Source organism: Triplophysa dalaica, chromosome 8 (genome assembly GCF_015846415.1).
Source record: "Triplophysa dalaica isolate WHDGS20190420 chromosome 8, ASM1584641v1, whole genome shotgun sequence".
Taxonomy (NCBI): Eukaryota; Metazoa; Chordata; class Actinopteri; order Cypriniformes; family Nemacheilidae; genus Triplophysa; species Triplophysa dalaica.
The window spans coordinates 19,324,703-19,332,755 of NC_079549.1; the positions used below are offsets into that span (position 1 = coordinate 19,324,703).

The following is an 8,053-nucleotide window of genomic DNA, read 5'->3' on the forward strand; positions in this document are numbered from 1 at the left end:
GATACTATTCTGTTTGCTCGTATGAGATGTTGATGTTTGTATGATATACAATCTATCAAGAATACAGACGCTTTGCCAAATGTGCTACTGCACAGTGGAACTTTACATTTGCCAAAATGGAAAATTGATCATTATTCAATCTGTTATGTTTGTAACCAGATTCCAATATGACTGAATGCAACATTTTGTTGTGGGTCTGTTTTTAATGGATCAAATTTGTTAATTATCTGATGATTTGATCCAAACTGATAAATACATTTGGTATTAAAACATAATGGTGATGGTTATCTTGTGGGTTGGCTGACATGATATACTGTAGACCACAATTTTCTCGCCATGAAAATAGAAATGGAAGCTGGCATGGCAAACAAACAAACAAACTCTTGTGGTTTAAACATACAATCTTTTGATTACCAAATTTTATGTCATTAGAAATGAAGTGAAGCATCTCCAAAATCATATGTCAGGGTGGGTGATTGTACAGTATCACATGTTATATATTATAATAATGATTTATTTAAATAACTTTTTTTTATAATTGATTGATAATTATTCAACTTCTTGTCCATTTTTCAACCAAAAGATAAGATTCAATAAGTCTGGCTTTTCATTACACCCCCCCCCACTCTCTAGCATAACACAATCAGATATCTTTATTTCTTTCACATATTGTCTGTTTACGGCCTTTTGTGACTCAAAACACAACCCTCAGCTAAGAAGTGTTGTGGCTGTGGTTTGGCATCTTTATATCGCCTGAGCCGATGCCTCGGGCTCTTACTCTTAGGACGTGCGGCGCTGATACATAGTCTGACTGAAACACAGCCAATTCATCTGGACCGTAGTACACTTCATACTGAGTCGCTTAGGGCTGTTGTAGTTTATTTTCCACCTGTCTCTCTGTGTTTACTGTATTTTGATGTATTAGTGAAACATACTGCTGACTATCGATAAATTTGTGCGAGGTTAAAATGCTTGGTCAAGTGATGTATGGTCAGGTTTTTACAAATCGATTTAAACCTTTTATTACACTACATTGCACTTCCTTGTTCAGTGATATACCGTGCAATGGCTACAGTTTATTTATTCTTTGCTGTGGCCTTTAGTTTGTGTTCATTTTTCAATGATTATTTTAATTTTTGAATCTTTTCAAAGGGGGGCACGGTGGCTTAGTGGTTAGCACGTTCGCCTCACACCTCCAGGGTTGGGGGTTCGATTCCCGCTTCTGACTTGTCTGTGTGGAGTTTGCATGTTCTCCCCGTGCCTCGGGGGTTTCCTCCGGGTACTCCGGTTTCCTCCCCTGGTCCAAAGACATGCATGGTAGGTTGATTGGCATCTCTGGAAAGAAATTGTCCGTAGGGTGTGAGTGCGTGAATGAGTGAGTGTGTGTGCCCTGCGATTGGTTGGCACTCCATCCAGGGTGTATCCTGCCTTGATGCCTGATGACTCCTGAGATAGGCACAGGCTCCCCGTGACCCGAAGTAGTTCGGATAAGCGGTAGAAAATGGAATGGAATGGAATCTTTTCATTCGTGGTTTCCATATCTTGCTAATGTAGACATAGGATGGATCATAAAAATGTTTGCTTCAGCGTGGAAGACATTCAAACCACTAAAAACTTTTGTTTCTGTGTAAAAACATGCCTTGAGGAGTAGATGACCCAAATATTTCTCTCCGGTTCGATTTTTCTCTTCTACACACCTGTCTGTTTGGCTTGACTCTACAACCAGCAGATCATGTCTTCGGTCCAATCTTATTTCCTCATGGGCTCATTTAGGTGTCAGCGTGATAACCGACTATAAAAGTGTTCCATTTTCCAGTGGCTCAGCTATGCTATGAGTATGGTCAATTGTGAAGATGACATGAAACGTTTCCTAAAGGAAGCCGCACGTGTGTTGCAGGTGATCATCAAACATTTACTTTTCTGGCCAGTCACAGGCACAAAGACTTCACTTTAGGCGGGTTGGTTTTGTCACACGAATCATGGAACAGCTCTGATATAAATATGTGATGTCTCCTTTTACCCATTATCAAAAATGAATGATCACGGATGAGCCAATGACAGCTGAGTATCAGTTGCACAGGGACCGGTGTTGTGCCGAATTTTGACTCCATGCCGGATTACGACTCCGTAGTCCATAGAGATGCATTGTAAAATCCGAAGCTCCGTTAATTGAATCTTACCCTGCGGTACATGAACAGTATTGTCACCTGCGATCATGACGACCAGCTTCTCCCAATTGCATTGTTATCTGTAATCCCTCGCTTCCAAATTAATCTTAATATTTACCATATTTATTGTAAAATCTTTTATATATCCCTCTATGATACATTAAAGTCCAACTAGAATGCTCCCCAAAGAGAGTGTGTGCAAAATGTGTGTAAAAACTTTTGGGACAAGGCTTTCACACTGACAGCTCTCATTGTAAGACATTTGCGAACTCTGTGTGTTTGTCCGAGTGAGAGAGTTGATAAGGCAAAATATTTAGCGTGTGATCTTTGATATGTTCATCTGATTAGTCACTATTGAAAAAAGTTTTTGTGTTGAAAATGTATATAATATTGTCACAGGATTAATTAGTAGTCACCTTAGGTAGGCCAGTGAAGGTGGAAAAGTGCAAATATAGAGCAACTACAATTTGTTTTAGAGCAATTGAGAATTATATTACCTACATAAATATTTAATAAGGTTGAATCCAACATAGGTGGACATAACATAACAACATATAGGAGCACATAACATACTCTATACATTTACAGATTTGAGTAATCTTGTTTCATGTTTACCATGTACAGTTTCTCCATATAGTAGAAGTGAAGGAGTACCGCCGTTGTTCAGCACAGCTACCAGCAATATTCAAAATATCTTCTATTGTGTTCTGCGGAAGAATGTAAGTCATACAGGTTTACATGACATGAACGTGAGTAAATGATGAAAGAATTAAAATTGTATTAAAAAAATGCACTCCATCACTTACTCTTTCTCACCTGCTGCTCACCCTTTACTGGCTCTCTCTCTCACTTTTGATCTCTTTGTGTCTGTCTCTCTCTTTCTCTCTGTCTTTCTCTTTGTAAGTGTGCCATCATTGTATCAGTATGTTCCCGCCTGTGGCTGTTGTTTAGCAGGCGGACACAGCAGATCTGTGCTCGGCTCTTTATTGGTGAGGTAGGATGTTCCAGCGAGCCCTCTCAACATCTCTGAGCCGCTTACAGCCAGTGGCGTATGCTGAACTTCTGAAACCAAGAAGCAAAGTTCTCTCTTGATTTCATTTTTTTGGATAACTAAAACATTACACATTATTTTTCATGTTTATGTATTTATTGGGTTAAGAGCATGCAAAACACCATTTACTACACCCCTGGTTGGTACTATAAATAATATTTGTGTGTACTATTTATACAAGCATACTATTTATTAAAATCAAGTCTTATGTGTTGTAATAAATTTGCAATACTTTTTTACCTTAAAAATAACTAAGGTGTTACACGAACAGAAAATTGTTTTTATTTTTACTACAGGCCGCTTTTCAGACCATTAATCAACATAAATCCCTCCTTTTCATGTTCATGATGACCAATCCTAGTGCAGCAGAGACATTGGCTCCTCCCGATGTCAATTTGCCTTTTTTTTTACATCATTACGCTCCATAGGTTGTTTTGGATAAAAACAACCGCCAAATGCATAATTGTTTTTTTTTTCCTGCCAGTTATTTTCCTGAATCTTTTACTGTGGCACCTCCCCAACTCCAAAAACATAAACAACACATATCCTGTTATCTTACAGCGCAACACGTTCATTCTGCACGTTGAAAAGATGAATTGTTAAATTTTATAGACAGTATGTGTCAGCTTCTGTCTATAGTGAGTTACATTTAATGAGAATCTACCAATTTAAAAGACTTTCTTGCTTCGCCAAAGTACTATTCTCAGTATTTGTGTCGTGTGGCTAGTGGATATTAGATTAAATGACGACTAAGTTCTGTCGATGAGTTCCATTCCACACATCAAGGCACTTCAGTTCAGGCAAGTATCAGGGCGACCCTGTGCTGTGTGTACATCTCAGGGTGAAATGGCTTTGAGAGATTCTTAGAGATTCTGGGAAGAACTTCTCAAACACACTATCCTTGTTAATTTAGTGCTGGAACCTTGAAAAACTTTTTTAAATGAGCTTTTCGATACAGAATCTTTGATGTCCTTTCTAGTATCCCCAAAGAGATTTTTTACAATGGTACTTCGAACAGTTAATTCTTGGAAACGGAACAATTCAGGGGGTCATTGTTAAATTCATTCTAGGAGCGAGGGAGGTCAGGATGCAGTAGTTAATATAAGCAAGATAAGAATACTGTCACAGTCACGTCAGTCCTCATGCCGGTTCCCCAAGTTTTTCCCTGGACTACACCTCCTAGTATTCTCCACGCTCCCTCACCTGTCCAGTGTTTGATATCATCTCTGGACTGTATATATTCCCATTGTGTTCTCTCGTGTGTGCTGCATTAAAGTATACTGTATATTGTTCAGCATTACCTCGTCTGTGATCCGTGACGTTCCCTGATAAATATAGTGATGAATTCCATATCATCTTTTTATTGCCTTCATAATTTACTATTCATGATACGTAATTAGGTTGGCCGACAAGTGTTCCCTCAAAAGATCAAGGATCCCCAGTTAAAAATTACTTTAAACTTGAAAGTGCTGTTTGATTTTTTTTTCGTCTTCAAAGTTAAGTATTGAGTAAGTATGAGCGATATTGAGTAGTACAAAATTTATCAGGCTGAAGTCTGTTGTGAAAGCATTCTGGAACACATCATTGTGATTGAAACTCAAAGTTCAGTACAACAATGGCAGGCGATACAAACTTTTATTCGTTGTGTAATACATTTTGGAACATTATCCTATCCCACACACCCACACGATAACAGAACAAGTACTGTAAGAAAACTTTAGAAATGAAAACGGAACAACAAAAGAACTCTGCAATCAGTCATTCCTACAGCTGAACTTTCAATACCATAAATTGCCAAATTTATAAATAAATAGTAATGTGGCTTTGATTGTGTTTTGTATATAAAAAGTCACTATGTTATAAACTTCTTTAAAACTGCTGAAATAAAGCAAAAGAGGAAAAATGGTTGTGTTTGTGATATTTGTATTATTCTGAGTGAAGTTACAGCTGGTTTCTCAGAAGGGTAGCAGTCGCTTAAAATTGACTTGTGTCAGTGTCACCTTATTAGAGATGATGTGAAACATTTAAAGAAGTATAAACATATAAGTTTAATGTTACATCTGATTGCTGTATATGTGTCAGAACATGTATTCCAGACTTCTGTGCAAATGTAAAGATTTTAAATGATTGGTTTGGAAAATATTTAATGTTTTTCTGTACTTCTAGGTGAAGACTGATCTGGTACCCAGAAATTTGCAAAGGTGTTTGAGATTTCATGGCCGTTCAATACTCAGGCAACAGTGTCATGGTAAGTTAGCGGTGCTTCATTCAAAACGATAAATATGTTTTTGACTTCAACCTATATAAACACAATTTTTCATGGCCAACAGACCAACAACATTTTATCTGCAATGCAATGTTTCCAATTTCTTATTTATTAACTCAGCAAAAGTTTAGCACATTTGTCATAGAAGGAAAGAACTGAATCATGTTAAGCTGTTCAATTTAAATTCAAGTCTATTCAGTTTTCTGTTTTGTCAATTTGAAAGTAATAAAATACGACTGCTCTTTACTCTTTTTCTCAGGTGATCCTTCTCTTTCATGTCTAAAACTATCGGTGTATACTTTATTGAATACTACCAGGGTCATTCTGCACTAGCCAATGGACGAGACCCGTCTGCCCTCTTTGGAAAACCCAATCTACACTGGCTTCAAGGTGTGTATATGTGTTAAGAGAAGTAGCCTGCTGTTGATGTAAAATGTTGGTTCCAGACACATATTATGCTCTAGAGAATATATTTAAAAGATACACACGGGTTCCTAGTTGAACATTTTGTCACAATTTACTCAACCATTTACTCAAGTGTAAGTGTTACCAGATTGTTGGTGCAAGTTTGTACGGCGAGTTAAGGAATGAAGATTATTGCAATCTAAATGGTGTCTCTTGTCCTCCAAAGTCATTTCCTGTGAAATGATCAAGGAGTTGCAGTGCAATAGCCAGAATGAGGAGCCAATCACAGGGGAATAATCCCTCTCTCCTGCCAATCTCGAACTTTTAAACACCTCGCTCTGTGTCGAGAGGAATTTTAAACAGCTAACCGGATGTTTCCATTAGAGACAGACATATAGAGGGATTAATGCCCTCTCTCACAAGATTAAAGATGTATTCCTACTCTCATTCTTTCTCTCAAATGCATCCCTCTCGCTCCGGCGGGTTTCCGTTACATGCTCTTGAGTGACCTTTACAAAAAAATCACAAATGAGAATGAAATTAAGCAGAGCAATTGTCACATTTTCATTCAATCTGCCATGTCAATTGCTTTTGATTCTAATTATGTCATGTCCAATTCTAGAATATAGTTCAGCATTTAGTACATTCTCTCCTTCTCTCGCCCGCTGACAGTGATTCGCGGTAACATGGCAGTGTCTAAAGAGTCGATTTACTGTCATATCTCATGTTCCGTCTGCTTTTTTCCAGATCCCGTAGCATTTCTAAAATGGTGTTCTCTGCCTAACAAGTCCCCAATGTGAAGTCTTTACAGCTCTCCTCACCAACATCGAGACAGCTATTCGGGGAACACAAGAGTTTGTCAAAGTACACAGACATGCTCTTTATTATCTGTAAAGCTAAGCTCCCCTTACTGAAATAAGTCCACCAAGATGGTCCTGATACCCTTCTACAGGTCCAATATAAATTTGCTCGCTGACTTTTCTGTAGCTTTCTGATGCCATTATGTGAAATGATTGTTGACTCGCAATAACAATTTGTGTTTTTCCTCCTGTAATGTACGACGTGACCCGTCGGGGGCCAGGAGGACCTGGTTTCCATGACAACCACTGGCCTTTTATGGACGTTCTATAAATTGGTAATAGGAAAAAACACTTGTTGCCCTGAGAATTGGGATTCTCCATGCTACATAGAGTGAACTCTCAAGAGTCAGAGGTAAATAATATATACAATATTACGGTCAACAAGACCCCGTCTCGGGAACGGTGCCAGGAAAACTAGTAGCGTCCTTCACCTCCGCAGTTTAGCCTGCCGGAGGAATCCACTGGGATTTCTACCACATTAACAGGCAACAATGCATCAGTAACTGAATGAATCAAAGCAGCGCGTGTTTATTCCCCGAGGTCCGGCCTTCTCTCACATTTACATGCGTTAGTGAGGCTGACTTATCCGGAGCTGATTAGATGGCTTCAAGGATGAGTTGCCCCCAGTGGCCCACGGCAGCGGAGGCTGAGGTGGCGTTATAATCTGTGTCCTACGTCCCCTGCGCAGGTAATGGAAACTGTCTGCCTCTAATTGAAGAGATAAGGACGTCACTTCTTACAGGGCAATTAGTTTGCCCCGTCACTCGAAAGCCGCTTGAATGGAATAAAAGTCAAACTGCTCCCCTGGTGGTCCCGTCCAAACGCATTCAGCCTTGAGCTGTTCTGCAAGCTATCAGATGCAGGCTGCCAATTTTAAATCTCACACAACGTCTTTCACATGTCTTGAAATCACACCTTCCCCTTTGTGTAAATCATCTTATTGTGGTCCTGTGTTTTGTTGCGTGCCCTCCACGAGCATGTTTTGAATGTTGCTCATGTAGAAGTGATGCGATTTTAGGCATGTTTAGGCCTGCAGGTGGCAGTGGTGGCACAGGTTTCCTGTTTCAGATCATTTAATTGGTGAGAATATTGCCCTGAAACGTCAAACGCATTTGAAACCACATGCCGTATATTAAATACGGATATGCTAGACTTTCATTAGGTTTGTACAATTGTTTTGCACTCAGAGGTCTTGGTAAACATTGAGCGGTGCTTCTGCACAGATAAGCGTCACAACGTAAAACCGTTTGTGTTGGATGGCTGGGCTAAATACATTTCCTGACGTGCTTAAATGTGGCCAAGT

At 39.2% G+C, this 8,053-nt stretch overlaps 1 long non-coding RNA gene across 1 annotated transcript; it reads left to right on the forward strand.

Moving 5' to 3' along the window:
• Positions 1-5,406: 5,406 nt before the first annotated feature.
• LOC130427064 (uncharacterized) lies at positions 5,407-6,728 on the forward strand. The gene is made up of 3 exons (XR_008907282.1): positions 5,407-5,467; positions 5,745-5,875; positions 6,638-6,728. It is a non-coding gene; the product is annotated as an uncharacterized LOC130427064 (long non-coding RNA).
• Positions 6,729-8,053: the final 1,325 nt, after the last annotated feature.